Genomic DNA, 27649 nt, shown 5'->3' with positions numbered 1-27649 from the left:
GAAACAGATAGATCCTGGGTCCCTTCTCCTGGCCCCAGGTGGCACCCAGAGGCCTGAATTGAGGCCTGATGCTGCGTGAACACAACAGTGCCTGCTAGCGGCTCCGGGCTGAGCTGCAGTTGAGAATGCTTGAAAGCGCTTTCCAGCTGCTCAGGTGCTGCCCCTGTGACGGGGCATGGAGAGCCCAGCTGCACCCCTCCCCCTGCACCTGCAGGACCTACCTCAAGGAGGGCTTTGGGGTACCCTGGCGGCCAGAGGCAGGGGGAGAGAACGGGGTGTGGAGTCCAGCCCCTCGGTGGGGAGGCTCCTGGGGCCGCTAATGGCTTTACCCCCATCCAGCAGACTTGGCCAGCATTAATTTGACCATATATACACACGCTAATCAGCTGTAACCGTGGCACCCAGCTCAATTCAAATTGATTTACTGAGCCTGGAAATGGATACAAATGTGATTAAAGGCTTTTTATTTTACATAGGTTCTCTATAAAATGATTTAAATCAATTGCCCGGCAGGCCCCACGCTACTGCTGCACAGAGCCGTCCTCTTCTATTGATGGATACGGTGCTCCGAGCCAGGGCTGGAGGCACGGTGCTCTCTGTCCCCGCCCTGGGATCACAGTCGGGGCAGCCACAGCATCCACTCGCGGTTGGCCGCCTCCACACGGGGTGCCTCTCTGCGGTGACCGGGCACCTTCTTGGGGGCAGCAGGAGCTAGCGGGTCAGGGGCTGGCCTGGGAGCCAGGTGGGTTGGCCGTGGTGACAGCCTCCTGCACCATCGTTCCTTCTGGCCACGATGCCCTGGGCCTGGGAGGTCAAGTTCAGGATCTAGACCTGTGAGGGGGGTGCGGGAATTGGCGCTTCTGCGGACATCACCTGCTCTACCCTGCTGCTCCTTTTACACATGAGGAGACCAAGGCCCAGGGGTTTGTACCAGGGTATCAGAATCAGGGACAGACAGCTCCTGGGCCACCCACGGCAACCATGAAGGCCCCACCTGCCCACATGAGCGCCTAATGGCTCCAGTTGATTTATAAAACATTATCTCCTCCAGTGAACACAGAAAACACGAGGTGCTCCCGGGCCCATCAGCCTGGGGGGGAGCTCAGCATGGAGCCCCCAACATGTAGGGTGCTACCCAACATCCAGCACAAGGGAGGCCGGAGCAGCAGCCAGCAGACCAAGGAGGGTCTCTGCCACCACCCCCATCTGTATGTCTCCAGGAGCCACCATAACACAGGACTGCAAACAGCATCGCTAAAGCCACAGAACTTTCTTCTCTCTCAGTTCTGGAGCCCAGAAGTCGGAAGTCCAGGGGTGGGCAGGGCTGCACCCCCTCAGAAGGCTCTAAGGGAGGTCCTTCCTGCCTCATTCCAGCTCCCGGTGGGTGTGGGTGCTCCGTGGCTGTGGCTGCCACGCTACACTCTCGCCTGTCTTCATGTGGCCTTTCCGGCCTATCGCTCCTCTTCTCCTAAGAACTACCAATCAGGCCGGGCGTGGTGGCTCAAGCCTGTAATCCCAGCACTTTGGGAGGCCGAGGCGGGCGGGTCACGAGGTCAGGAGATCGAGATCATCCTGGCTGACACGGTGAAACCCCGTCTCTACTAAAAAATACAAAAAACTAGCCGGGCGAGGTGGCGGGCGCCTGTAGTCCCAGCTACTGGGGAGGCTGAGGCAGGAGAATGGCGTGAACCCGGGAGGCGGAGCTTGCAGTGAGCTGAGATCCGGCCACTGCACTCCAGCCTGGGCGGCAGAGCGAGACTCTGTCTCAAAAGAAAAAAAAAAAAAGAACTACCAATCAGGCTGGATTTAGGGCCCACCCTAGTCCCATGTGACCTAATCTCAGCTCGATGACACCTGCAAAAACCCAGTTTCCAAATAGGGTCACGTTTGAGGTTCTGGGCAGACATGACGTTTGGGGGGACACTATATTCACCCCAGTTCAGACAGGGTCTGAGTCAGCACACTGGGGTTCCGCTGGGAAGAGCTCATCCTCCTGTGAAGGAGGCGTGGGCCGTGTAGCAACTTCACCAATGAAGCACGGCTTGTGGGGCGGGGGCTGCGGGGCAGACACAGCAGGGTGGGGGCTGTGGGGTAGGCGCCGTGTGGCAGGCACTGAGGGGTAGGTGCTGTGGGGCGGGGGCTGTGGGGCCGGCGCTGCGGGGTGGGCGCTGGCTGTGTGCCTGGGTCCGACGGCTGCACAGTCTCTGCTCCTTGGAGGGGCAATGTGCCCCCGCCTGTCTCTGCTTGAGAGCTTCTGCAGTGGTTCTGAGAACTGCAGAGGCAGACGGTGCTGGAGCCATGTGCCACCTGGTTACTAGGCAGACCCCCAGCCCCCAGTGCCCACTGACAGGCAGGGGCCACTAGCCTCTTACATCTTGGTGGCAGAGACCGTGCTCAGAAAACCCCACTGGCCAGGCTCAAAAGCCCATCCAGGATGGGGAGGGCTGGCTGGGGGCAGGGAGAGGGTCTCTGACTCCAGACCTGAGCTGTCCAGTAGAACAGCCACAGGTGATGATTTCAATTCAAAGTTGAGCTAATAAACATGAGATAAAATTACAGTTCCATTCCTGCGTTGCCCAGGCTGTGGGTAGTTCATTGCTAGCACATGGGACATTGCAGATGCGGATACTTTCCAGCATGACAGAAAGGTCTGCGGAGGGCGGCTCTGGACCTGCTTTTCCTGGCGTAATTTGTACCATGTCGCCCACGGAACAAAAAAGAATCAATGCAAATACTAACAATTTAAAAACGAAAGGCCAGGGCTGTTGATGGCCCTTCACCCCAAATCTGACCCCTGGGCAGCTGTTAGAATTGGGTGTCTCCTGCTGTTTCACCTTCCCTCTCTGGCCACACTGTCCAGGAAATCACCCACCTCTGATTCCCCTGGTCCCCAGCCTGAGGCCCTTGCCTAATTCTCTGGTGTGCTCAAGCTTCTCCCAGAGGCAGCTCAAGGTCCTCCTTCAGTCTCCATCACTCTGTCCTCTGCTCTCCACCTCACAAACTCCTGCACATCCTTCAAAACCCAAGTCCAACTTTATGACCTCTGGAAAGACTGTTCCTGCGGCACCTTGAACTTCCTCTCTTGTGGCTCTTTTCACTGAGAACCTGAGTCCCTGGTGTGCCTGCCCTTCTCTGTCTGGAGTTTCTAGAGCTTAGCCACGCAGACAGCCCCATAGGCTGTAATGCACTAGCTGTGCGAATAAATAAATGTGTGACAACCACGGACGGGAACCAGGTCCCATCCTTTGTTTGTACTCTGAGCATACTCCGAAGCACACAGTAGGAGCTTAATAAACGGAGGGAGGCAGATAAGCTGAATTAAGTGGAGAAAAGACTGCAAGAGGATGAGGATGCTAGATAGGGACACTGAAAAGCTGAAAGGACCAGTAAGAAGATGAAGCAGGCAGGGCCCATGTCAGCTGGGAGGAAGGAGCGGCCCTCCAGAAGCCAACCCCATCACTCGGGTTTTCCTCCACCTCCTTCCTGGCTGCAGAGGGAAGCGTGGCCCTGCAAGGTCACAGCGAGGATGACCACAGACTCCAGGACATTCCCCCAGGCTCCCCTTGTCTGGTCCTGCTAGGAGTCTCGATGGCCAGGCAGTGGGGCTGCCGCTGCTCTGCAGAGCCCAGAGGAGTGATGAGCGGCACTGGGGTATAGCCCTAGAGGTGCGAAAGGCATTGGTGATGGATGGGTCACCCTTGCCCCAAACCACCCTTTGTGAGGCCAGGAGCCACGGCCTCGAGGGACCACCAACCGAGGCGGAAAGGGCACGTAAACCATGCAAGGTCACACAGATGCCTGCCTTGAGCTCCACCATTCTGGAGTGAGCAGTGGCCTGGACAGCCCATCTCCTTCCCCCACCACCCCCCATTTCCCGAAGGCACAGCCTGGGCCCCAAGCCCCCAGCTTCCTGCTTCTATTCTGGGGTCACCATCAAGGTTGTATCGTGGGGTGATTCCCATCCTGGACTTGGGGACCTGGATTTGAGGGCCCGGCTCTGCCGTTCCCAGCTGTGTGACCTGGGTGGGTCACCAAGCCTCTCTGTTCCTGTTTCCCATCTATAACACAGATAGAAATAAGGGGAATAATGTGGTCACTGTGGGCTCACATTTGCCTGGCTCATAATGAGGCCTCAGTGTTTATGAAATTCACCTGCCCAGGTGCAAACACAGACCACACGAGGGTTCTCAGGCCCTCGACATGCCCGTCACAGCCGGGAAGACTCTACAGACCCCAGAGCTCAGCTCTGCAAAGACTGAGCTCTAAAACACTCCTCTGTATCCACGGGAGGTAGCTTGCCACGTGACAGGAGGAGCCGCAAGGCTGTGAGTGCAAGGCAGACTCAGTCATTTCTGTAAATGCAGAATTTTTCCTGGGGGGCAAGGAGGTGACACCCAGTGAGGTGCTATTTGTATCCATGTCCACTTCGAGCAGGACAATCTCTTCTGCTCCCGTTTTGCTTCCCCTCTTTTCCCAACTGGACAGAGAACCCATCCACTGGGGCAGGGCAGCCTCTGGAAGCTTCTGGAATTCTTGCCTTCCAGTGTGGCCCAAGGCCTCCCTGCGTCAGAACCTCCTGGGGTACACGGCAACCACCTGTGAACCCCAAGTCACTGGGGTGCCTATGGTGAGGTGGGCACAGGGCCAGGCACAAAATGACCATACAAGAAATCAGTAACAACTGTAATTTCACCTGAATCCTGCAGCCTACATTTAGCAACAGCTGAACTCACCCCAAGAAATGCACACTGAGCACCACGCACTGGCGAGGCCCCAGCCATGCCAGGACGGAGGTAGAGGGAGCCACGAATGTGGGCTTGGGGGAACCCCCGAGAACAGCCCATGCGACAGGACAGATGCCCGCTCCATCCCGGGCATGGAGAGGCTGCTGGAGGCGGCAGGGCAGAGAGTGAGACGGCGCTCCCATCCTCGCTGGGGCAGGAGTGGGACAAGGCTGGGGGCCAGGGCAGGCCCCTCAAGGAGAGAGGAGACTCCACACCAAGGCCGCCAGCCACAGGAGCCATGGACAGTTCCACCCAGAGGCAAGGCCTTATCAGTTTGGAATCCTGAAATTCTAAGATAGGAGACATGCCACCCCCTGAACGGAGCCACCAGGTGCCACTTAGTGGCTGCAATGTCTTTTTGATGCCTGCCATGCCAAGGGGTGGGAGCTATGCTGCAGGGTAACGGTGGCCCTGGGCAACGCCAGGGAGAACAGGGGAGGGTCCCTGCTGCCCTTGGAAGGCTTCCCGGGCTCTAGAGTGCAAGTGAGAACATGCGTGCTCTGGAGAGCAGGAGCGTGTGCGTACGTGTGTGTGACAGCAGGTGACACCAAGGCAGCATGTGAATGGGTGTGCAAGTGTGTTATGTGTGAGTACAGAGAGAAGGGGAGAGGGAGAGAGGCGGGGGTAAGGGAGTAGGGTAGGAGAGAAGAGGAAGAGGAGGTGAGGACAGAGGCTGCAATTGGAGGGACTGGGCGTGGGGTGCCCCCAGTTGGCAGGGCCGCACCTGGGGTGGGCACCCTGACTGCACGGAGCTGCCGTTATGCCCTATCTGTAGAATGGGGCCATGACACCCCCTAGCAGGCTTCTGGGCCAGAACAGGGTCCCTGTAGAGGGGAGGCAGCCGCTGGTGCAGGCTCACGTCCTCGGGGGGCCTGGGTGAAGGGTCCTGTGCTCCTTCTCTGTGGGTGTTTGGGGGAAGGACATGGGTGTTTCCCGGAGCAGCAGCTCCCAGCTCCTACCTGGGGCCTGGGCTGGGTAGGGGCTGCGGTGGGAGAGCTGCTTCTGCCTGCCTGCCATCCCTAGGGAGGGTGGCATCAGGCTCCCCAGGAGTGAGGCGGCCCAATTACAGGAACAATTACGGGCACGCTGATGCACAGCCGGCCGCCTCGGCGCCCACCTCGCGAGTGACAAGCTGGCCCGGCGGGCTGCGCACGGCTTTAATCCGAGGAAGGCTCTCGAGTGCTAATGGTGCGAGCAGGCTCATTAGCTGTAATCCATCTGTCCTTAACGCGGCGGCGGTGGCGGCCGGGCCTGCGGGATGAAGGATGCCCTCCCAGAACGGCAGGCGGCAGGCGCTGCGGGCACAGACTGAGCAGGGGCTGTGCCTGGCTCCCTCCTTTGCCGCCCAGGAACATGAAATAAAGGCAGAGGTGAAGGCACAGGGGAGGAAGAGGAGGAGGACAGGGCTCCCCACCGCCCCTGGTGTGACAGTGGCTGTGCCAGGGCTGCACGGGACCCGGCCCACCCTGCTGTGTGACTGCGGGCTCCTGTCTCTCCCTCTCTGGACCGATGCCATTCTCTGGGAAAACACAGGGCCTGGGATCCATGCCTCTGGGCGCGGGAAACCATGAGTGGGTGGCCCTGGGGTGCCTATCTCCGGGCACAGGCTGTCACTCCACTTCCCTGGGAGGTGTGGTGGCGTGAACGCTGCCCGGAATGTTCCAGATGGTTTTCTGACAACCATAAATCCTGCTTTTGTCTGTGGCGGCGGAAGTGGCCCTACTGCACCATCTGGACAACGGGTAGCCTGGCAAGAGGCGGTCACTGGTGGGTCCCCAGGGCCTGGCCCCGGGCCTAGGACAGGTGCTGAGGAATCAAGACTGAATGAGGGCTGAGCAGGCAGGTTCCTCAGGCTAGGTTCGGGGTGCAGCCCATACCCAGGGCAGGCACCGGGGTAGGCAGCACCCACATGGCCGTCATGGTGGAGGACAAAGACCGTGAACTGGAAAGGGGGCCCAGGGAGACAGGCAAGGCAGGGGAGCTGGCTACAGAAAAGGGGCCACCCCGGGCACAGAGCCGGCGCACAGAGCAGGGTGGAGCGGCTGAGAGGGGCTCTGTGCCAGGGCCCTCCCTGGTCTCGAGTCCTGGCTCCGCTGTGCAATTGAAGGAGGTTACTAAGCTTCTCTGCGCCTACTTCCCCAGCTGTAAAAACATGGGAAATAACAGCCCCTCCCTCAGGAGACACGTGAGCTGCCGTGCGGAAAACCCGTTGCGGGCCTGGCCCCTGAAGCACCAATGGTGGTCCCTGCTGTGCAGCGGATGCGTCTCCCTGGCTTCGTCACTCAAGGGCCACTTCTGCGGTTTCCGCCACGTCTGTGTACACCCTGCCCTGTAGTATTTACTTACTCCTTCGAATCCATCTGTTGTTTCTGGTTTGAGTTTTGGAGGGATAATTTATATCAACGAATTTTTAAAAACTATTTTATCTCCAGAAGGAACCTGTCGATCACTGGCAGGAACGGGAATCTGGGCTCCCATCCGAGTCCTGCTGGCTATACTGGCTCTGAGCGCAGACCCCTCTCCTGGTTCCCAGGGGACCCGCAGAGGAGAAAGGGAGAGAGGCAGGTGTGTAGGATCCACTGGCCCCTGGCCACGCCTTGCTCACCGCCCCAGTCGGAGGATTGTTAGGATGGGAAAACCTCACTGGGTTCTACGAATGGGCATGTTCCTACATAGCGTAACCGGTCCGGGAGCCACACAAAGTCACCAAGTGTGGGATGTCCCCCTACCATGAATCCGAGGGCCTTCCGGGGTAACCCCAGCTCTGCCTCAGTTTCCCCATCTGGAAAACAGGGACGCACCTCTTGGGGAGGGTCGCTGAGGGGGTTTCCTCTAACAGTTAGGTCTGAAAGTCCCCCACTGTCCCAGCTGAGGGGAAGGCAGCAGAGCTGTACCTGTGACGGGCAGGGCCCAGAGGCCTGCTGGCAGGGGACAGGAGGACGGTACACCGAGGACGGCAAGCTCCCCAACATTCTTCAATTATTCAAACAATAATCACACCCTTATTTAAAGTCTAGCCTTGCATTCGCGGCACCCCAGCGGCAAGCACGGAGCCTGCTGCTAGGTTTACACGGGGATGGGCTCCCTCTCTCAAAGTCAATTAATTAAGCAAACGCTTTTGCCAGCATGTTCTCAGGTGTGCGGCCAGGAGGCCCGTCCGTCTCAGCCCGCCGCCTCGGGGACACTTGATCCCACAGGACCTGCCAAGTGGGCGGGGACAGTGGCCGGGGCCTGGGCATTGCCTGGTGGAAGAGAAGGGACCAGAAAGAACTGTTCACAGGCTTCATGGAGCGCTTGCTGTGTGCCGGGCTGGGCTGGGCCACGGGCACTGGACAGGCTCTCAAAACCCTCTTGGTCAGCCCCTTAGCACCCCAGTGTACAGGTGGGGAAACTGAGGCACAGAGTGGGTGAGGGACTTGCCCAAGGTTGAAGGTCACAGAGAAGGGACTCAACTCCACGCACTCCCCTCTGCCCCATTTCTGTTCTCGCTCTCCCACAACCCACCCAGGCAGGGAACAGCGGCAGTGACAGCTGAGGCTTCCTCCTCTGAAAGCTCGGGACAGAGAGCCTCGCTTTTTCAGGTTTTGGAATATTTGCATGTATTAATACGCAGTGAGATATCTTGGGGATGGGACCCAAGTCTAAACAGGAAACTCACGTATGCTTCATATACACCTGATCCACATAGCCAGAGGTAACTTACACAATACTTTGAATAATTTATACACGAAATAAAGTTCATGTGAAGTCCTTATGTGTGTGGAATTTTCTAGATGTAGTGTCGCATTGCCACTCAGAGAGTTTGGTATTTTGTTGTTTTTTTTGAGATGGAGTCTTGCTCTGTTGCCCAGGCTAGAGTTCAATGGCGCGATCTTGGCTCACTGCAACCTCTGCCTCCTGGGTTCAAGCGATTCTCCTGCCTCAGCCTCCCAAGGAGCTGAGATTACAGGCGCCCGCCACCACGCCTGGCTAATTTTTGTATTTTTAGTAGGGACAGGGTTTCACCATGTTTGTCAGGCTGGTCTCGAACTCCTGACCTCAGGTGATCTGTCCACCTCGGCCTCCCAAAGTGCTGGGATTACAGGCGTGAGCCCCTGTGCTCACCTGAGTTTTGTATTTTGGAACACCTTGAATGTTGGATTTTCGGACGGGGGTGCCCGATCTGTACACACAAGCAAAACGTACACTTTGAAACAGAGGCTGGCAAACAGAGGCTGGCACTGAAGACAGATGTCCCATCCACATCACTCACGTCGGTTTTCATATCAAGCCCCCAGGTAAGGACTATCGTTACCAGGATTTTATGGGGGGCGCGGGGATCTGAGTCACGCGGAGGCTGAGGGACTCATTCCAGGTTGCGCGAGTTGTCAGAGATGGGCTGGGGGTTTGAATCCAGACCGCCTGACCTGATCCCTGCTCTGGAGCCAAGTAGAGCCTTTCTAATCCCCTTGCAGGGCAGCTCAAGGCACCCACGCCCTCCTCCAGGAAGCACACAAGTACACGCTCTCACCTGGCAGGACTGGGCACACACCCGAGCACCCCCAGCATCAGCGACTCCCAGCATGTTCTGGAGGGTCCCGGAGCTGGACCCTCACCCACGATCTCCCATCGCCCGCGGCTCTTCTCCAGCCGACAGCACCGGGCACTGGAGACACTGAGCATTGTGCCAAGGCCTCCCTCCTACAGCCTATGAGCCCCGAACAAACAGGACAAGGTGGATCGTCCACAACAGCAGCTCCCTTTACAGGCGGGGACATGAAATCCAAAGGCCGAATGACTGAGGCCAGATGGGCTGCCTGCAAGGGGCACAGTCCGGGTGAGGGCTTTGGCCACCCTGCCCCCAGGGCCTCAAGGAGCAGGCCAGCATGGTCCATAGGCGGCTGAGAATGTGGATGCCGGGTGGAAGGCTGCTCCACACCCCCATTCTGCCTCCTCTACACTGTGTGACCTTTTGGGCACATCACAAGTAACATCTCCGGGCCCCAAAACGTGGTCTCACAGGACCATCTTCTCACCTTTTCCACACTTCTCGCCACATCTCCCAAAGTGCCGGGCCCTGGGCAGAGTCCTCCTAAATGTACTTGCTCTGGTGGCAGAATTAGTGACACCCAAGGTCAAAAGAGCTGCTGGGCCCTGTGTCCACCTGCTCGTCTCAGCTCCTGGAAACTGACCACGCCAAGCACTTCCAGAAAACGGACATCAATTGCTGAAACCTTGGCGCACACACACAGGACAGAAGATTCCAGTCAAACAAAAGCATCTCAATCAACTCCCCACCTGGAAGGAAGAGGAGCCACCCACGAAGAACTAACTTCAATTCCTGGGCAAGGTTCCTCTTATGTGGATTGCCCTTTTCTCCCTACCACCTCCTTCTAGAAAACTCCTATCCACCCCTCAAAACCCTTCCTAAGCATCAAGCTCCTCTGTCCCCACCCAGAGTTAACCACTGCCTCTTCCCCTCTGAGCCTGGTACAAGCCTCTCCCATGAAAAAAACTGGCTGTGCTAACGCACTTTACGTGGTTTATCTCAGGAAATTTTTCAAAAAAAGGAGATGTCTTTTATCTCCATTTTACAGAGAAAGAAACTGAGGCGCAGAGTGGCTGCGCCATGTGCCGAGGCTGGGTGTAAACCTGGGAAATCTGGCTCGGACCTCAGCTGCTCAGGGAAGGACCGGGTGGGGAGACGAGTGAGGTGTGGCTGTCCCAGGAAGAGCAGGTATCAGGGCAGGCTGGGAAAAACACCGAAAGTGAGGCGGGAGGCCGAGCGGCCCAGAGAGGGAGCAAGGGCAGATTAAAAAATAAAACTGAAATCAGAGCAAAGGCAGCACACGCTGTCCCGGGAGGGGGTGGCAGACCTGCGGTTTTGCACGCGCTGCTCCCTGGGGGCCCTGCCGGCGCTTGCTCAGCGTGGAGCCCAGCTGCTTCGGAGTATTATTTCAGGAGTGCAGGGAGGTGAGCAGAGGTCTCTGGGCCTCAGGTCGAAACTTCAGGAAGGGGGCACTGGGATGTCAGGCAGAAAAATCAGACGGTGGGGATGGGGGGCCTGGACCTGACCGACGGTGCCGGCCACCCAATCTGGCCCCACATCTTCCCAGGGGCCTTGGCCACCCCTGCCACCTGCCGCACCTGCTGGGAAGGTGACACCCAGGGTGGGTTGTCCCTGCTCTGTCTCCCAGGAGGGCAATCAGACACCAAGCAGAGGAACAGGTTCGATGGGCCGTGTGATTTGCTCTCAGTGGCCGGGGAAGGCGGGGGCCCCACTGGGCCTCCCAGGACAAAGAACGGGTGTCCCTTCAGCAGCTGCAGTCACAGGAGCGTTGAGGCTCAAGAGAGCTCCGAAACAGGGTGGAGTGGCGGTGGCGGCAGAGCTCCCCAGGGACCCGGGAGCAGGCAGAGGCGGGTGGAGGCTCACAAAGGCCCCACATGCGCCCCCTGCCACACGGCCAGGAAGCAAGCGAGATGCAGAAGACGTGGACCAGAAAAACTCCCAGTCCCGCCCGGCCCAGTAGGGCCCTGGGATTTCCCTCCATCCCCCTCCAAACATCTGCTTCTCATGCAAGCGGAACAATGTCAGGCCCATGCTGTAGATTCAGGAGTCAAACTGCCTGAGTCCTACTCCTGGCTGGGACCCTTGAGGCCGATGACCCTGGCTCCTCACTCCACCTCTCCGTGCCTCGGTTTTATCATCTATTAAACGGGAACAGGACGCTCAGGATGATGTTAGTTTAGTGATTTCAACCAAGTGCTGGGGACCAGCCGGGAACATGGGCAATGGCAGAGAAGTATCACCCGCCCTGCATCGTGGCCACTGTGTGGCCTCAAGCACCCCAGGGCCTCTCTGAGCTTTGCGTCCTCTGATCTGGAATCTGAACCCCGGGCATGGAGAGCTTTGAGGAGGAAACAAACCCTGATACTGCAGAACGATAAGCCATTGGGCCTGGGCCTCAGTTTCCCCACTCTGTACTGGGAATGACGGCAGCCCCACTGCAGAGCTGCTTGGGCTTCTGTGAAGGGTTCAGGCTGGCACCTGGCACACAGTGACACTCAGAAAATGTTCACTCCACACGGCAATGTGACGTCCCCAGCCAGCCCCTTGCAGCACCAACAGGAGGTTTCCTGCACAGAGAAGGGATGGTGAGCTAAAAACCTCCACACTCAGTGAATCAAAAACATAACATCCACACACAAACTCATGCAAGCCAGGCGCAGTGGCTCACGCCTGTAATCCCAGCACTTTGGGAGGCAAAGGCAGGCAGATCACCTGAGGTCAGGAGTTTGAGACCAGCCTGGTCAACATGGAGAAACCCCATCTCTACTAAAAATACAAAAATTGGCCAAGCATGGTGGCTCACACCTGTAACCCTGGCACGTTGGGAGGCTGAGATGGGCAGATTACCTGAGGTCAGGAGTTTTGAGACCAGCCTGGCCAACATGGGGAAACCCCATCTCTACTAAAAACACAAAAAATAAATGAGCCGGGCATGGTGGCGCATGGTTGTCATTCCAACTACTTGGGAGGCTGAGGCAGGATAATCGTTTGAACCTGGGAGGTAGAGGTTGCAGTTGAGCTGAGATGGTGCCACTGCACTCCAGCCTGGGCAACAGAGCCAGACTCCATCTCAAAAAAAGGCGAGGGGGAAGAGGGGGAAGAAAGAAAGAAAGAAAAAAACACCTCATGCAAGAACGTTCATGCCAGCGCCATTCTCCATACCCAAATGGTAGGACTAGCCCACATGGCCCCCAGCTGAAGAATGGACACACTGGTCTCTCCATGCCATGGATTTTTTTTTTTTTTTTTTTTTTGAGACAGTCTCGCTCTGTCACCCAGGCTGCAGTGCAGTGGCGCGATCTCAGCTCACTGCAACCTCTGCCTTCCAGGCTCAGGCGATTCTCCTGCTTCAGCCTCCCGAGTAGCTGAGATTACAGGTGCCCACCACCACACCTGGCTACTTTTTGTATTTTGTATTTTTGTATTTTTGCATTTTAAAGCCCTAGGAGCCCTTCCTCTGTGTGCTGCCCACCTAGGAGGGTGCCCCCCAGCCACAGGCAAACATGCCCAGAGCCACCTGGGTCTACCCAGCACCCCTTATCTTATCGTGAATGCTGCGAGCCCCTCTGGCCTCCTGGGCTCTCGGGGGTCACTTTCCAGGTGCAGAAGAAGGTCTTAGGGTTTTTTTTTTTTTGAGATGGAGTCTCACTCTGTCACCTAGGCAATAGGTGATCTCCGCTCACTGAAACCTCCAGCTCCCGGGTTCAAGCAATTCTCCTGCCTCAGCCTCCCGAGTAACTGGGATTACAGGCACCCACCACCATGCCTGGCTAATTTTTTGTATTTTTAGTAGAGACAGGGTTTCACCATGTTGGCCAGGCTGGTCTTGAACTCCTGGTCTCAAGCGATCTGCCTGCCTTGGCCTCCCAAGGTGCTGAGATAACAGGCGTGAGCAACCACACCGGGCCCCATGCCATGGAATACTCCTCAGCCACAGGAAGGCAGGAAGTACTGACACACGCTGCTGCATGGACAAACTGTGAAGATGCAATGTTTGGCGGAAGAAGTTGGACACAAAAGGTCACACAGTATGGGAGTCCATTTCTGTGAAATGATCAGAACAGGGAAATCCACAGACAGAAAACGGATGAGTGGACATCTGAGGCTGGGGCAGAGAAATGGGGAGCGGGGAGTGACCGCTAATGGGGAGGGGGATTCTTTCTGGGGTGACGAGAACGTTCTGAAATGAGGTCATGGTGACTCAACACCATGGGCCTGTACACTTGAAAAGGATGAACTGCGAGATATGAGAAATTCATCTCAATAAAACTGTTTGAAAAAACAAAACCCTAGGCCGGGCGTGGTGGTTCACGCTTGTAATCCCAGCACTTTTGGAGGCCGAGGTGGGCGGATCCCAAGGTCAGCGGTTCGAGACCAGCCTGGCCAGCATAGAGAAACCCCATCTCCACTAAAAATACAAAAAATTAGCCGGGCATGGTGGCGGGTGCCTGTAATCCCAGTTACTTGGGAGGCTGAGGCAGGAGAATTGCTTGAACCTGGGAGCTGGAGGTTTCAGTGAGCGGAGATCACCCATTGCCTGGGTGACAAAGTGAGACCCTATCTCAAAAAAAAAAAAAAACCCTAAGACCTTCTTCTGCACCTGGAAAGTGACCCCCGAGAGCCCAGGAGGCCAGAGGGGCTCGCAGCATTCACGATAAGATAAGGGGTGCCGGGTAGACCCAGGTGGCTGTGGACATGTGTGCCTGTGGCTGGGGGGCACCCTCCTAGGTGGGTAGCACACAGAGGAAGGGCTCCTAGGGCTTTAATTTTGGCTAAAGAGTGAGGATGTACATTAAACAAAACGCATATTTGGAGTCTTCATTGAGCAGCTCCTGTATACATGTTTAGGGCATGGGGGACAGGCTGTAGAGCCAAAACCCACCCAGTCCCCGATGGGTCAGCTCCAACTCAGCAAGAAGTTGCACAGGAATCAAGAACCACATATACATCCCAGCACTCTGGGAGGCCAAGGCAGGCAGATCACTCGACCAGCCTGGTCAACATGGTGAAACCCCATTTCTACTACAAATACAAAAATTAACCAGGTGGTGAATACCTGTAATCTCAGCTACTAGGGAGGCTGAGGCAGGTTCAATCACTTGAACCTGGAAGGTGGAGGTTGCAGTGAGCCAAGATCGCACCACTGCCCTCCAGGCTGGTCAACAAAGCAAGACCCCAGCTCAAAAAAAAAAAAAAAAAGAACCACATACGATACCAGGCATGGTAGCTCACACCTATAGCCTCAACTCTTTGGAAGGCCAAGGTGAGAGGATCACTTGAGCCCAGGAGTTCAAGGCCAGCTGGGGCAACACGGTGAAACCCCGTCTCTACTAAAAAAAAAAAAAAAAAAAAAAAAAAAAAATTATCAGGCGTGGTAGTGCACACTTGTAGTCCCAGCTACTGGGGAGGCTGTAGTGGGAAGATCGACTGAGCTGTGATCATGCCACTAAACTCCAGCCTGGATGACAGAGTGACTCTGTCTCAAAAATAAATAAATAAAAGAATCACATAAACACACTGGGTCAGCCAGTGGGAACAGCATTGCAAAGGCCACAAGGTAGATGGAATATAACGAACCAAGAATGGCTGGTGACCCAGGGAACAGAAGGCACGGGCAGCAACTGCCATGAAGCCATGATACATGGAATTTAAAGTAGAACGTCCATTCCGGGATTGCTGGCTGCCTGCCTTTTTTTTTTTTTTTTTTTTTTTTCAGACGGAGTCTTGCTCTGTTGCCCAGGCTGGAGTGCAGTGGCCGGATCTCAGCTCACTGCAAGCTCCGCCTCCCGGGTTTACGCCATTCTCCTGCCTCAGCCTCCCGAGTAGCTGGGACTACAGGCGCCCGCCACCTCGCCCGGCTAGATTTTTGTATTTTTTAGTAGAGACGGGGTTTCACCGTGTTAGCCAGGATGGTCTCGATCTCCTGACTTCGTGATCCGCCCGTCTCGGCCTCCCAAAGTGCCGGGATTACAGGCTTGAGCCACCGCGCCCGGCCGGCTGCCTGCCTTATTTGGGATTGTCCTATGCATGTGTGGGGGGGGATTAGAAGACACCCAGAAACCTCACCATCCCTGAATGTCACCCCAGCCTCGGCAGGTACCCCCGAGTTGCCACAGGAATTCTCATCGGATTCCACTGAGCACCATCCCAGGTCTCCGGGAGCCCATCGTGTTCTTAGAAGCCTGCAAGCCTCAACAAAAGGTGAGGCACGGTGGCTCATGCCTGTAATCCCAGCACTCTGGGAGGCTGAGGGAGGAGGGGCTCAGCAGTTTGAGACCAGCCTAGGCAACATGGCGAAATCCCACCTCTACGAAAAATTTTAAAAATTAGCTGGTGGCATGCAACTGTAGTCCCAGCTCCTATGGAGGCTGAGGTGGGAGAACCATCTTAGCCTGGGAGGCGGCAGTTGCAGTGAGCCAAGATTGTGCCACTGCACTCCAGCTTGGGTAACAGAGAGAGACCACGTCTCAATAATAATAACAATAAAGAAGTGGCCAGTGCGATGGCTCACACCTGTAATCCTAGCGCTTACGGAGGCTGAGGCGGAAGGATCACTTGAGCCCAGGAGTTTGAGACCAACCTGGGCAACATAGTGAAACCCATCTCTAGTATTTAAAAAAAGAAAGAAAGAAAGAAAAAAGAAAAACAATTAGAAGAAACATTCCCCCACAGCTCCTGCCTCCTCTTTCTTCCCGGTACAAGCAAGATGTTCCAGTTCCCTCTGGAGAGGGCCCCTGGCCTGGGAAATTTCAGGCCTCGACCCCTGGACAGAGGCCCTGTCACTAGATTTACAAGGCCCAGAATTGCCCGGGCCCTTCAGACAGAACTGAGGCGTGCCACAAATAATCCAGCTTCTGAAGGCCGGAGCCAGCATTGTGATAAATCATCACTCCTTAGCACAATTACAGGCTCCAGGCAGCAGACCGTCTCCACCTCGGCATGGCCAGGCGGGAGGGATAACCTGCCCTCGCCTGCTTCAGGACACCAGGTGCCTCCACAGGACAAACACGGTCCGCCTGCCCGCATCCTGCCCCAGCCTTTGGGCCATGGGCTGGTGATGTCCCATCCCACCCAGGTGCAGGCAGCCCCGAGGGGCCCCCAGCACTGATAACAGATTCAGCAACGCACTTGTCTGTACTTGCACTGCTCTGCAAACCGTCCCTCCCCTGCTGCCCCTGGTTTTCAGGAGATGGGTGGGGTCTGGGCTGGTGGCGGCAGGGAGAAGGAGAAGGAAAGGATACAGAAAAGTTGGGGCCTTGTCTGGAAGGGGCAGGAAGAGAAGGGGGCCGTCGGGGACCGCCCATCAGAGCAGGGTCAATTAATCCATCGAGGAGTGTTATTACAAGGCACAATTTATCGTGCCTGGGCCACATGAGTGGTGGCACAGAGGACATGGGGTCGCCCCAACTGCATCAGGAGATAAACTGGAGATGTCTGGAGAACAGAGCAGAGATTACAGTGAAATTCAGACGCCAAGGTCCCGGCCGCGAATCTGTCAGCACCACGGGGTCTGTCCAATAAGTTAGAGACGATAAGGATTGAAGGATGAAGTATGAAAAGCAACGTTCATTTCAGAAACTGGCACAAGGGCTTCATGGCATCTTTATTCCCCAGGCTCCCTCTTCCAGGGGTCCTGGAGGCTCAGTTTCCAGGCAGAGAGGAGCTTGTCGGGGAGGAGAAGGTGGTTGGGGGGGAGAGGGAGGAGGGCAAGGGGCACAGGGGAAGAGGAAACAAAAGGAAAGGAGGGGGAAGAGGAAAGAGAGAGCGGGTGGGAAGAGCGAGGGGGACTAGGGGAGGACAGAGGGTGATGGGGACACAGCCCAGGGACGCACTTTCCCCAAGGCTGGGTCAGGCTATCAGAATAGGCGCTCAGGTTTAATTGTGGGAAGTGCTGCAGAGAGGGGAATGAAATGTCACTCCCTGCCGGGGCTGGCATGGCCCCTCTGGCATCCCCGCTGCCCGAGGTCCTCCACCCGCCTCCCTCTGTGCACCTCCAGCTGTACTCCCCCAGCTCCCAGGAACAGCAGCTGCCAACGTGGCAGGATGGGCAGGATGGGCAGGATGGGCAGGAGGGCGGGGCAGGCTGTTTGGGAGAAACACAAGACAATCAGAAGCCCATCGGAGCACGGGCTGGCAGGGTGGAGGCTGCACTGAGATGCCGGCTCTCCCTGCATGGACAGCCCAAACCTCTGGCCCTCTTCTCTGTCCCAGGTCCCTGGCCTGGCCTGGCCCAGCACCTCTCATCTGGACTGGCGCAGGAGCCAGCTCACTGGTGTCCCTGCTTCCGCCTCAGTCCTCACGCCTCATCCTCCACATGGCAGCAGAGGACCCACTGGAAGATGCGTCAGCTCACGTTTCTCCTCTGTTGGGAGCCTCCCTATGTCACACTCTGCCCCGCCCGGCCCCGCCGTGCTGGTTTCGGGCCTTCGGCCCCCAGCGTTGGAGCTCTCTCCTAGGCATTAGACCGGCTCCAGCTCTGTTTTTTGGAGCTGGTCATGCTAGTGCCTGGAGAGTGCTCCACACAGATGCTCCCCCGCAGCGCCCTGCTCCCCACCAGACTTCTCAGAGAGGTCTCCGCTGTCCTCCTGTAGTGCTGAATGGTGATCCCCCACAAAAGACAGGACCACGATCTGCACTTGGAACCTGTGCGTGTGACTTATTTGGAAAAAGGCTCCTTGCAGATGTGGTTAAGTGAGGGCTCTTGCAATGAGGTGGTCCTGGATTATCTGGGTAGGCCCTAAATCCCACGATGTGTGTCCTTATAAGAAGAGGGGACAAAGAGCAAAGGCAACATGAAGACAGAGCAGGGAGATGTGACCACAAGCCAAGGACTGTGGCAGCCAGGGGGAGCCGGCAGAGGCAGGAAGGGTCTTCTCTGGGAGCCCCGGAGGGAGCCTGGCCCTGCCAGATTTCACACTTCCAGCCTCCTGAACCGGGAGAGAACAAACAGCTGTGGTTTTAAGCTCCTCAGTCTGTGATGCTTTGATCTGGCAGCCCCAGAACTCTGACCACCACTCTAAATCCTGCAGCCTGCCCACTCCTCCACCAGCTCCCGGCCCTAGCCCTGCCCTAACTTGGTTTCCGCAGCACTTTGCACCTTTCAACTCATCACTTTTACTGTTTATTGCCTGAAACAAGCTCCCCAGGCCGGGGACCTGTATCTTTTACTCAATGCGGTCTCAGTGGCCAGGACAGTAAATGGTGCAGTCAGTGACCAGCAAATAGGCCGTGGAACGAAGGACAGTTTCTGCATGGCCCTCCCACTGCCTGCTGATCTCCATTCAAACGTCCTCCCTCGAGAGGCCTCCCCTGTGCCCTGCTCCTGGCACCTTGGTGCCGAGCGCACCTCCCGTGCTAGAACTCCTCAGCCTTCCTCGCCTGTGCTGACGTGGAGAGAAGCCCAGTGGGCTTGGGCCGAAAGCCCTCTGCAGACACACAGAGCAAGCCTCAGTTGGAGGAGCCACAGCATGGCAGGGGCTGCAGGGAGCCCAGGAGAGGCTGCAGCCCCCACCCCTTACCCCCACTGCTCTCCAGCACCCTGCTCCCTACCAGAGGTGCCAAAGTCATGTCGCTTGGATCCATGTAATGGTGACAGCTTCCCGGACCTTGTTCTTTGCCTTTAGGCCATTTAAAGTCATTTCCCGGTGGCAGAAGCAGACAGAGCTGCAGAGAGCAGCAGGGTCAGACTGAGCAAGGCCTTGGGCTCCAACAGGGGGAGGCCAGACTGGACCCTGAGCCGCTGCTGAGCTTGGGGCTGTGCCGGGCTGGGCTATGCCTCCCAAAATGCATGGCCACCCCATAACATGGCCTTATTTGTAAACAGAGCCTTTGCAGATATAATTAGGTAAGACGAGGCCACACGGGAATAAGGTGGGCCTTAAGTCCAATGAGCTGTCCTTCTGAGAAGGAAATCTGGACACAGAATAGCACATAAAGACAGACACTCAGAGAGAAGGCCACGGGAGGAGGAGGCAGGGACCACGGCAACGTGGCCAGAAGCCAAGGAGCACCCGGAACTACCAGAGGCTGGAAGAGGCAGGAAGGACCCTCCCCCAGGGCCTCCGGAGGGAGCACAGCCCTGCGCACACCTTGATTTCAGACTCCTGGTCTGTAGAGCTATCAGATAATACATTCCTACGGTTTTAGGCTACCCAGTTTATGGTCGTTGATTATGGCAGCCCCAGGAAACATACACATACCTTGAACAAGGATTTCTCAACAGGGGCATTTTGCATGGTCTGAGATCCCCCAGGAGACACTTGGCGATGTTTGGGCAGGTGTCTAGTTGTCACACTGGGACAACCAGTATTACTGGCATCTCGTGGGCAGAGGACAAGGTCAATCTACAAAGCACAGGACAGCTCCCAGGACAAGGAAGTATCTGGCCCCAAACCTCAACGGTGTTGCAGTGCCTGAAGGTGTAAACACTCATCAGATTTCTCCCATGAGGGGCCACCACAGGCTCCAGCCACAAGTGGTCACTTAACAAATGTGGGCTTAGCCAGGTACGATGGTGTGTGTCTGCAGTCCCAGCTGCTCAGGAGGCTGAGGCAGGAAGGTCACTGGGGCCCCAGGAGTTCAAGGCTGCAGTGAGCTAGGATCACACCGCTGCACTCCACCCTGGGCAACACAGCGAGATCATCAAAAAAAGTAAATTAAGAAATAAATGGGGCCGGGCGCGGTGGCTCAAGCCTGTAATCCCAGCACTTTGGGAGGCCAAGACAGGCGGATCACGAGGTCAGGAGATTGAGACCATCCTGGCTAACACGGTGAAACCCCGTCTCTACTAAAAAATACAAAAAACTAGCTGGGCGAGGTGGCGGGTGCCTGTAATCCCAGCTACTCGGGAGGCTGAGGCAGGAGAATAGCGTAAACCCGGGAGGCGGAGCTTGCAGTGAGCTGAGATCCGCCACCGCACTCCAGCCTGGGTGACAGAGCGAGACTCTGTCTCAAAAAAAAGAAATAAATGGGCTGGGTGCAGTGGCTCACGTCTGTAATCCTTGCACGTTGGTAGGGCGGATTGCTTAAGCCCAAGAGTTCAAGACCAGTCTGGCCAACATAGTGAGACCCTGGGTCTACAAAAAACACACAAAAAATTAGCTGGGCGTGGTGGCGTGCCTGTAGTCTCAGCTACTCTGGGAAGCTGAGGTGGGAGGATCACCTGAGACACGGAAGTGGAGGCTGCAGTGAACTATGGTCTCACCACTGTACTCCAGTCTGGGTGATGGAGTGAAATCTTGTCTCAACAAGTAATAAAGAAAATTAAATAAATGTGGGCTGAAAGGCCTATGAGCCTGGCCTACGGTACCATGCAACCAACACTACGATCTTCAGCTTAAACTGTGACTAAATGAGGCTGGAGCTACGAAATCCTCAAAGGAGATAAGGTAGCCTTGGGACCGGCAGATCCCTGCCACCCGCTATCCCTGGAGCTGGGGACCTGCCCCCACCAGAAATGCTGAGAGCCCAGCCTCTTCTTCAGGTCAGCAGGGACTTCGTGTCTCTGGGCAGGGGTTGGGTTGAGAGCGCCCAGGGCAGATGGGGGAGGACTGAGCCATGCACATTCGATGTGGCTGGGCTCAAGGACATGCCATGGAGGCGTCCATGGAGGGAATGCCTGAAGGCTCCTGCTCTGGGGTGGCAGCAGGAACCCCCAGCGCCCCCCTCCCCACCAGCACCAAGCTTCAGTGGGCCGCGTGTCTGCCAGATGGCAACGCGCTATGTGTCAGGAGATAATCACTATTAAAAATTCACTGGGTTTTATTTTATCTTTGTATTTTTTTCAGATTCTGTTTGGGCTCTCTGCTTCCTCCTAAAGAAGCTACCAAACCGCCACGGTTACACTGTTTTAATCGCCGCTCATTAAAAGAAACACTGACTGGGTCACAGCGTTTCTCCACCCCAGCAGCTGTGGGGGTAAGGGAAGTGGGCAGGGGGCGGGGGGCTGGCTCTCCGGGGCAGCCCAGTGGCTGCCAGCCCGCCTGCTCACCCCTGTGGAAGAGCCCTGCAAGGTGCAGCCCCTTCCCAGGGCACCCAGACAACCCTCCCAGACCCCGAACTCCCTTGAGGCACAGAGCAATCGCATTGCAACCTGGGAAGGAATCTGGCCCTGTCAGGTGCAGGTTACCAGGGAGATCAGTTCAGCACCCCAACAAGGGGCACCCGAGAAACCACACATGGGGCATCCCAGGTGCAGTGGCCGGACATGAAGGGGACCCCAAGTGGCCATGTCACTCGGGAAAGAGACACAGATCCCAGCTCTGCACCCGGGGCCTCGGGCAAGCCCTGACTTCTCCAGGCCTGAGCCCTAGTTCTGCCCAGTGGTGTGCTGAGCTTAGTCTGGCTGCGGCTGGAGGGTCACCGAGGGGCGCCAAGCCCCACAGAGGCACTCCAAGTCAGTGGGAAGACCCCCCCGGCTGGCCCCAGGCGCCCTCTCACTTCAACCAAGGATTCAGGCACCTCCTTGTTCCAGCAAGTTCTGGGTGCCGTGGGCACAGCCTGAACAGCCCAGCTGGCTCGAGCTGCCGACTTTCTAGAGGGGTAGGAGGTGAGAAAAAGCGGAACACGGATGGGGGCTCCCGCACCCTGGAGCCTTGCCCTCACCCTCAGAGTGAGCACATCCCAGGGACGGGCCTCTGGGCAGAGGAGGGGGTGGCATCTCAGGCCTGGGGTGAGCAGGAGCAGCCCTCCATACCCATGGTTGCCACTGCGGGGAATCACAGTGAGGACGGGGGTCCTGGGGCACCCCATGCTTGGTTGGGGACTCTGATGGGCCGAGGGCCCTGGCTCCCCCTCCCACCTTGCCTTGCACTTTTGGTGTCCCTAATCCTCTGTGGTTAGGTGACCTGCTTGGGCAACTGCTGGGAAAAAGGCTGGATTTTTGCAAGGTGCATTTCAGACTGGAAAATGACCTTCCTCCAGTCAGCCCGGATGATTTCTCCCACCTGAACTGGGAACCAGAGAGGGAAGTGACTTCCTAGCCTCAGGGAGCAGCAGCATCCAGGTCCCCAAAGCTATGCCCCACAGTACTGGGGGCCTCAGAGTCCATAAGGAATGTTAGACAGAATTTTTAACCATTGCACATTTTTAAAACATGTAAGGTAGGGAAAAGGTGATGCCTGTGTCCTAGCGTTGCCTTAACAAATGGCCACAAACTGGCTGACTAAAAACAAAGAAATGCCTTCCCTCACAGTCCCAGCGGCCAGATGTCCAACCCCACTCCTGCAAGAGGCTCTTCAGGTGGATCCTTCCTGCCCCTGCCAGCATCTGGTGGGCACCCTGGCTTGTGGCCCCACCACTCCCATCTCTGCCTCCATCTTCACGTGGCCGCCCCTGTGTCTGTGTTTTCTCCTCATCTGTCTCTCATAAGGGTCCCTGTCACTGAATTTCGGGCCCACTTTTTTTTTTTTTTTTTTTTTTAAGACAGAGTTTTGCTCTTGTGCAGGCTGGAGTGCAGTGGCACGATCTCGGCTCACTGCAACCTCCACCTCCCAGGTTCAAGCGATTCTCCTGCCTCAGCCTCCTGAGTAGCTGGGATTACAGGCCCCTGCTACCACACCCAGCTAACTTTTTGTATTTTTAGTAGAGATGGGAGTTTGCCACATTGGCCAGGCTGGTCTTGAACTCCTGACCTCAGGTGATCCACCTGCCTCGGCCTCCCAAACTGCTGGGATTACAGGCGTGAGTCACCATGCCCAGCCACGGGCCCACTTTAATACAGGATGATTTTAGCTCAAGAGGCTTAACTAATTACACCTGTAAAGAAACTATTTCCAAATAAGGTCACATTCTGAGGTTCCTGGTGGACGTGAATTTTGGGGGTGGCCCTATTCAACCCAGTGTCGATGGTCGACACCCCCAGCACACTAAGATGAGCTATTCTTCTTCCAGCTCATACTCTTAGACATCAGTAGACGGGGAAAGGCAGCCACTCTTGCCAACATCTGTTCTGTGTGGCTCCAGGCGGGAAGGGGAGGGACATGACCCTCCGGCTCTCAAAGCTCTCCAAGATGACGTTTCTGGGTGGCACAGGCACAGAAGGGCCCTACGAGGGCTGGGTGTGGTGTCTCACACCCGTAATCCCAGCACTTTGGGAGGTCAAGGGGGTGGATCACATGAGGTCAGGAGTTCAAGACCAGCCTGGCCAACATGGGGGTGAAAACCCTGTCTCCGCTAAGAATACGAAAGTTAGCTGGGCACGGTGGCACATACCTGTAATGTCAGCTACTCAGGAGGCTGAGGCAGGAGAATCACTTGAACCCAGGAGGTGGAGGTTGCAGTGAACCAAGATTGCATCACTGCACTCCAGCCAGGGTGACAGAGTGAGACCCCATCTCAGAAAAAAAAAAAAAAAAAAAGGAAAGGGCCCCACAAGAAGCTGGTCCAGCCCTTCAAGGAGTTAGGGAGGCTGAGGCCCTGAGCGTTTCGTACCTTGCCCATGGTTCTGGAATATTCCCTATTCCTCTAGGGCTGTCCCACCCTCTTGTGGTTCAGGGAACCCCAAGCACAGAAATACCTGAGACCCAACAGGTAGGAGTCAATCTCCCATCAGGACCTCCAGCAAGGCTTTCGAGGTGGGCCGTGGCTCTTGGGAGGAGGCCAGGGGGTCACTCCAGGGACAGAGTGAGGGGTGGGCAGAGAAGGAGCCCTCACTGGCATGAGAGAAGGTGAGTCTGCAACCCCGACGCCTCCCGCGCCCCATTCTCTTCTGTCCCTCTGTGTAGCTTTTGATGCAGACGATGTCTCAGGTCCCAGCTCGGAGATGTGCCGACATTCACTAACTACTCCCTATGTTGTAAGCGTGCCTTACACAAATCAACCGTCAACTCCAACACCCCCAGCAGGTATGTGGCGGTCCTGAAAAACGTCCACAAATTCTTTGACGCTCTTCCCATCTGGAGGGGGTATCTCCGTACCTTCCCCTTGAACCTGGGCAGTTTTGGAGGCTGCCTCCGTAGAAGTGATGCTGCGTGACCCCTGTGGCTGGGTCAGGGAAGGTCACACAGCTTCTGCTGGCCTCTCTTGGGACACTGGCTCTGGGAGCCAAGTAAGATGCCCAGCTAAAGCCACCATGTTGAGAGACGGGGGGGATGAGACCAATCCAGCATTCTCACCCCACCCATTTGAGCCTTCCCAGCCCAAACAGCAGGCACAAGTACAGAATCGGCAAGATGCCCCCAACCCAGCCCCCGTCTAATACAACAACATGAGACCCCAGGCGAGAGCTGCTAGCTGCACCCCCAGATTCACGAGCAAACAAAATTTTTGTTCTTGTTTTATGCCAATGTCTTGGGGTAGTTTGTTACGTAGCAATAGCTGACTAGAACAAGCCAGAGATGAGGAAACTGAGGCACAGACAGGTCAAGTGTCTTGCACACAGCCCGTAAGAGGCAGCAGCAGGATGCGAACCCAGGCTGGCTGGCTCCGGACGCTCCTTACTGTTAGCCGGGCAAGGGTGAAGACGCAGGTGCCCACACCATCCAGCAGGGGTCTGCATACTCACCCGGCTGCTGGAGGCCAGGGCCCAGGCCATCTACTGCCCACCCTGCCCCACTTCCTGCCTGGCCTCTTCCTTTTTATTTGTTTATTTTTAAGACAGAGTCGCCCAGGCTGGAGTGCAGTGGCACTATCTCAGCTCACTACAACCTCCGCCTCTGGGGTTCAGGTGATTCTCCTGCCTCACCCTCTCAAGTAGCTGGGATTATAGGCGCCTGCCACCACGCCTGGCTAATTTTTGTATTTTCAGTAGAGATGAGGCTTCGCCATGTTGGCCAGGCTGGTCTCAAACTCCTGACCTCAAGCGATCTGCCTGCCCTGGCCTCCCAAAGTGCTGGGATTATAGGTATGAGCCACTGCGCCCAGCCATCTTCCTCCCTTTCTATATATTTAATTCGCAAACCTGGAAACACTCTGCATATTTCCTCACTGGAGGACAAAAGCACAAATGATACCACTGTCATTGCCACCTGCAGTGAGTCTTCGAGAATGCCAAAGGCGTGGCCACCTGGCCCTATCTATAAGGCACCCAAATGCCATCCTCACCTCCCAGGGCTGCTAACTCCTCAGGACCCATGAGCTCAGCTGCCAGTGTGTGCCAGCAGGGCCCCTCTGAGGCCATGGAATCTCAGGGGCAGAGCCTGGCCTGGGTCCACGGTCGCTGGCAGCCATGGCAGGGGTTCCCAGGGTTCACACAGCCCTGCCCGCTCCCCAGGGGGTCCTGGGGCCACTCCTGCTTGGGGAGTAATCACATCACCACGCCTGCGTGGAAGCTGCTCCATAGCCCTGAATTTCAAAGCACAATGAGAGCAACTCCCGGCTACCAGAGCCTGGGCCCTGGCAGAGCATGTCAGCTGGCAGGCAGCCGGGTTACCATGACCTGGCTTTGAGGATGATCCACCCCGTGTCCTTTCAACACTGACCACGTGGTTCCACCCAAAGTGCCCGTGTTCTCACATTCCCACAGCTGGCTGCTGTCACTGAGATGTGAACCTGCCCTCTGGGCCCCAAAGGAAAAGCTAAGCTCTTAGGCTGGGCCCATACCCCTGCCAATGAGCTCATCCACCCACGGGACTTGGAAACAATTTTAAGGCATCCCAAAGTACAGACAGACTTCGGATGTGACTCCACTAATCATTAGAACAAAGTGCTCATTGAATAGCTGGGAAGTGGAGCCACTCATTGGTCTGGCAGGAAAAATGGTTACTGTCTATTCATCTGACAAACATTTATTGGGCACCTACTACATACTCAGCAGCTTGGAAGATTCTGAGATGAGAATGTAAAGGATCTTCCCTTGAGGAACATCTGTCTGATAGGGAGAGAAAATAGGTACAAATGTATAAATTCCACTGAGAAGAACAACAACATAGACCATAAGGAGGCAGGAGAGATGACTTATGGCTGGGTGGAATCTGGAAGGCTTCTTGGAGGAGGTGGCATTTAAGCTAGGCCTTGATGTATGGGGAGATGGTAGGGAAAAGCAGGAAGGAACTTTCAGGTGGAAGAAAAAATAGCAGCTGACATTTATGACACTGACAGTATGCAGTCATTAACTGGACTGATGCACTTACCCTTAGCAGGGCAGTCCTGCCATCCCCATGGAACGAATGGGAGAATGTGGCACAGAGAGGTGAGGTCACTTGCCCCAAGTCACACAGCAGTAATGAAGGAGAACCCAGATGGGAGCCCAGGTCTGGCGCTCTTCATGGATCTATTACATGCTTCCTTTACACCCCAGGCACCAAGCAGAGATGGGAAGGGCCAGGGCATGGCACAGAAGCAGCATGAGATTAGGCTGACAGGAGAGCTGGGGAGGCAGGAGCTCCAGGTGGGCAGGGGGGCAGCCAATGGAGGAGCCCAGGATTCCCACCCAACTGCTGCATGCTGCCGGGAACCTGGGGCCGTCCCAGACTCCCGGATATCAGAGTGACCGGATCTTTCTGAAGGAAGAGACGCCAGTGGCCACAGATGGCTGGCTGGGAGCGTGCCCCTGAGTGGGACTGTCCAGGCTCCCATGAGCCTCTCCCCTCCGCACCTCACTAGCTGTGTGACCCTGAAAAACGAGCATGCTGTTTCCTCACCTGCAAAAGTGAGAGGGCATGAAGCCAGTGCCCTCCCCCAGACGCTGCCATGAGGACTGAGGTGTGACCACAGGTAAAGGACATAGGGAGGGCCCATTCTATCCGTAAGGGGCCCCTACCAGCCCCTGCGGGCAGTCAACCCAGCACTTAACACAGGCCTCTCCAGCCGCCATGCTCCTCCCGGCCCCACTAGCTGGGCTATAGAAACAAAGTGAGGGCCCTTCCAGCTCCAGGCAGGTAGCCTCTGTACCTGGACAGGGGAGTCGGTGTGGCAGAGGGGGAGCAGCAAAGAATCCAACCACCACACCCTGCAGGCCAGGTACACCCTCCGCCTGGGAGATGGTGGCACATTCCCGAGGCTTCGTGAGTACCCTGTGCAACCCGCATGACCATCACCCCTAGGGGAAAACAGAGACTCCCAGACACCGCATGACCGGGCCAAGGTCACGCAGCTGGCGAGGGGCCGTCTAGGGGCTGTCGAGGCCCTCCTCCACCAGCCGGGCACCCAGAGGAACGGCGATCAGAGAAAGCCAGGCAGAGGGGAGCAGGGATCAAACACCCAAATAAGAAGAGAGTTTTGCAGGTCCACTTAGCTTCAAGGAAAAAAGCCTCCCCTTTTCTCTAAGCGGCTGCCCCCCACCCCGGCCCCCCAGGAGAGCGCTGGAAACCGCCTAAGCCGACATCTGATGGACAGGGATTTGTTTTAAGCTCTTTCTACCCACTGGACTATAATCATC

The 27649-nt window shown here is 56.4% G+C and overlaps 1 protein-coding gene and 3 long non-coding RNA genes across 11 annotated transcripts in view; 1 reads left to right on the top strand and 3 right to left on the bottom strand.

Annotated features, from left to right (window-relative positions):
• The window catches only part of GSE1 (Gse1 coiled-coil protein), a 513676-nt gene that overhangs the window by 186335 nt on the left and 299692 nt on the right, over positions 1-27649 (bottom strand). The gene's annotated exons all lie outside the window — the stretch shown is intronic.
• On the bottom strand, positions 448-3508 carry LOC144338295 (uncharacterized). Its single transcript, XR_013412293.1, has 2 exons — positions 1793-3508; positions 448-1475 (listed from the first exon to the last, which is right to left on the bottom strand). It is a non-coding gene; the product is annotated as an uncharacterized LOC144338295 (long non-coding RNA).
• LOC144338300 (uncharacterized) lies at positions 20550-22783 on the top strand. Its single transcript, XR_013412298.1, has 2 exons — positions 20550-21631; positions 22012-22783. It is a non-coding gene; the product is annotated as an uncharacterized LOC144338300 (long non-coding RNA).
• LOC144338285 (uncharacterized) lies at positions 21424-25905 on the bottom strand. Its single transcript, XR_013412284.1, has 2 exons — positions 24887-25905; positions 21424-23088 (listed from the first exon to the last, which is right to left on the bottom strand). It is a non-coding gene; the product is annotated as an uncharacterized LOC144338285 (long non-coding RNA).

This window comes from Macaca mulatta, chromosome 20, assembly GCF_049350105.2.
Source record: "Macaca mulatta isolate MMU2019108-1 chromosome 20, T2T-MMU8v2.0, whole genome shotgun sequence".
NCBI classification, from domain to species: domain Eukaryota; kingdom Metazoa; phylum Chordata; class Mammalia; order Primates; family Cercopithecidae; genus Macaca; species Macaca mulatta.
This window is presented reverse-complemented; position numbering and strand designations above follow the sequence as displayed.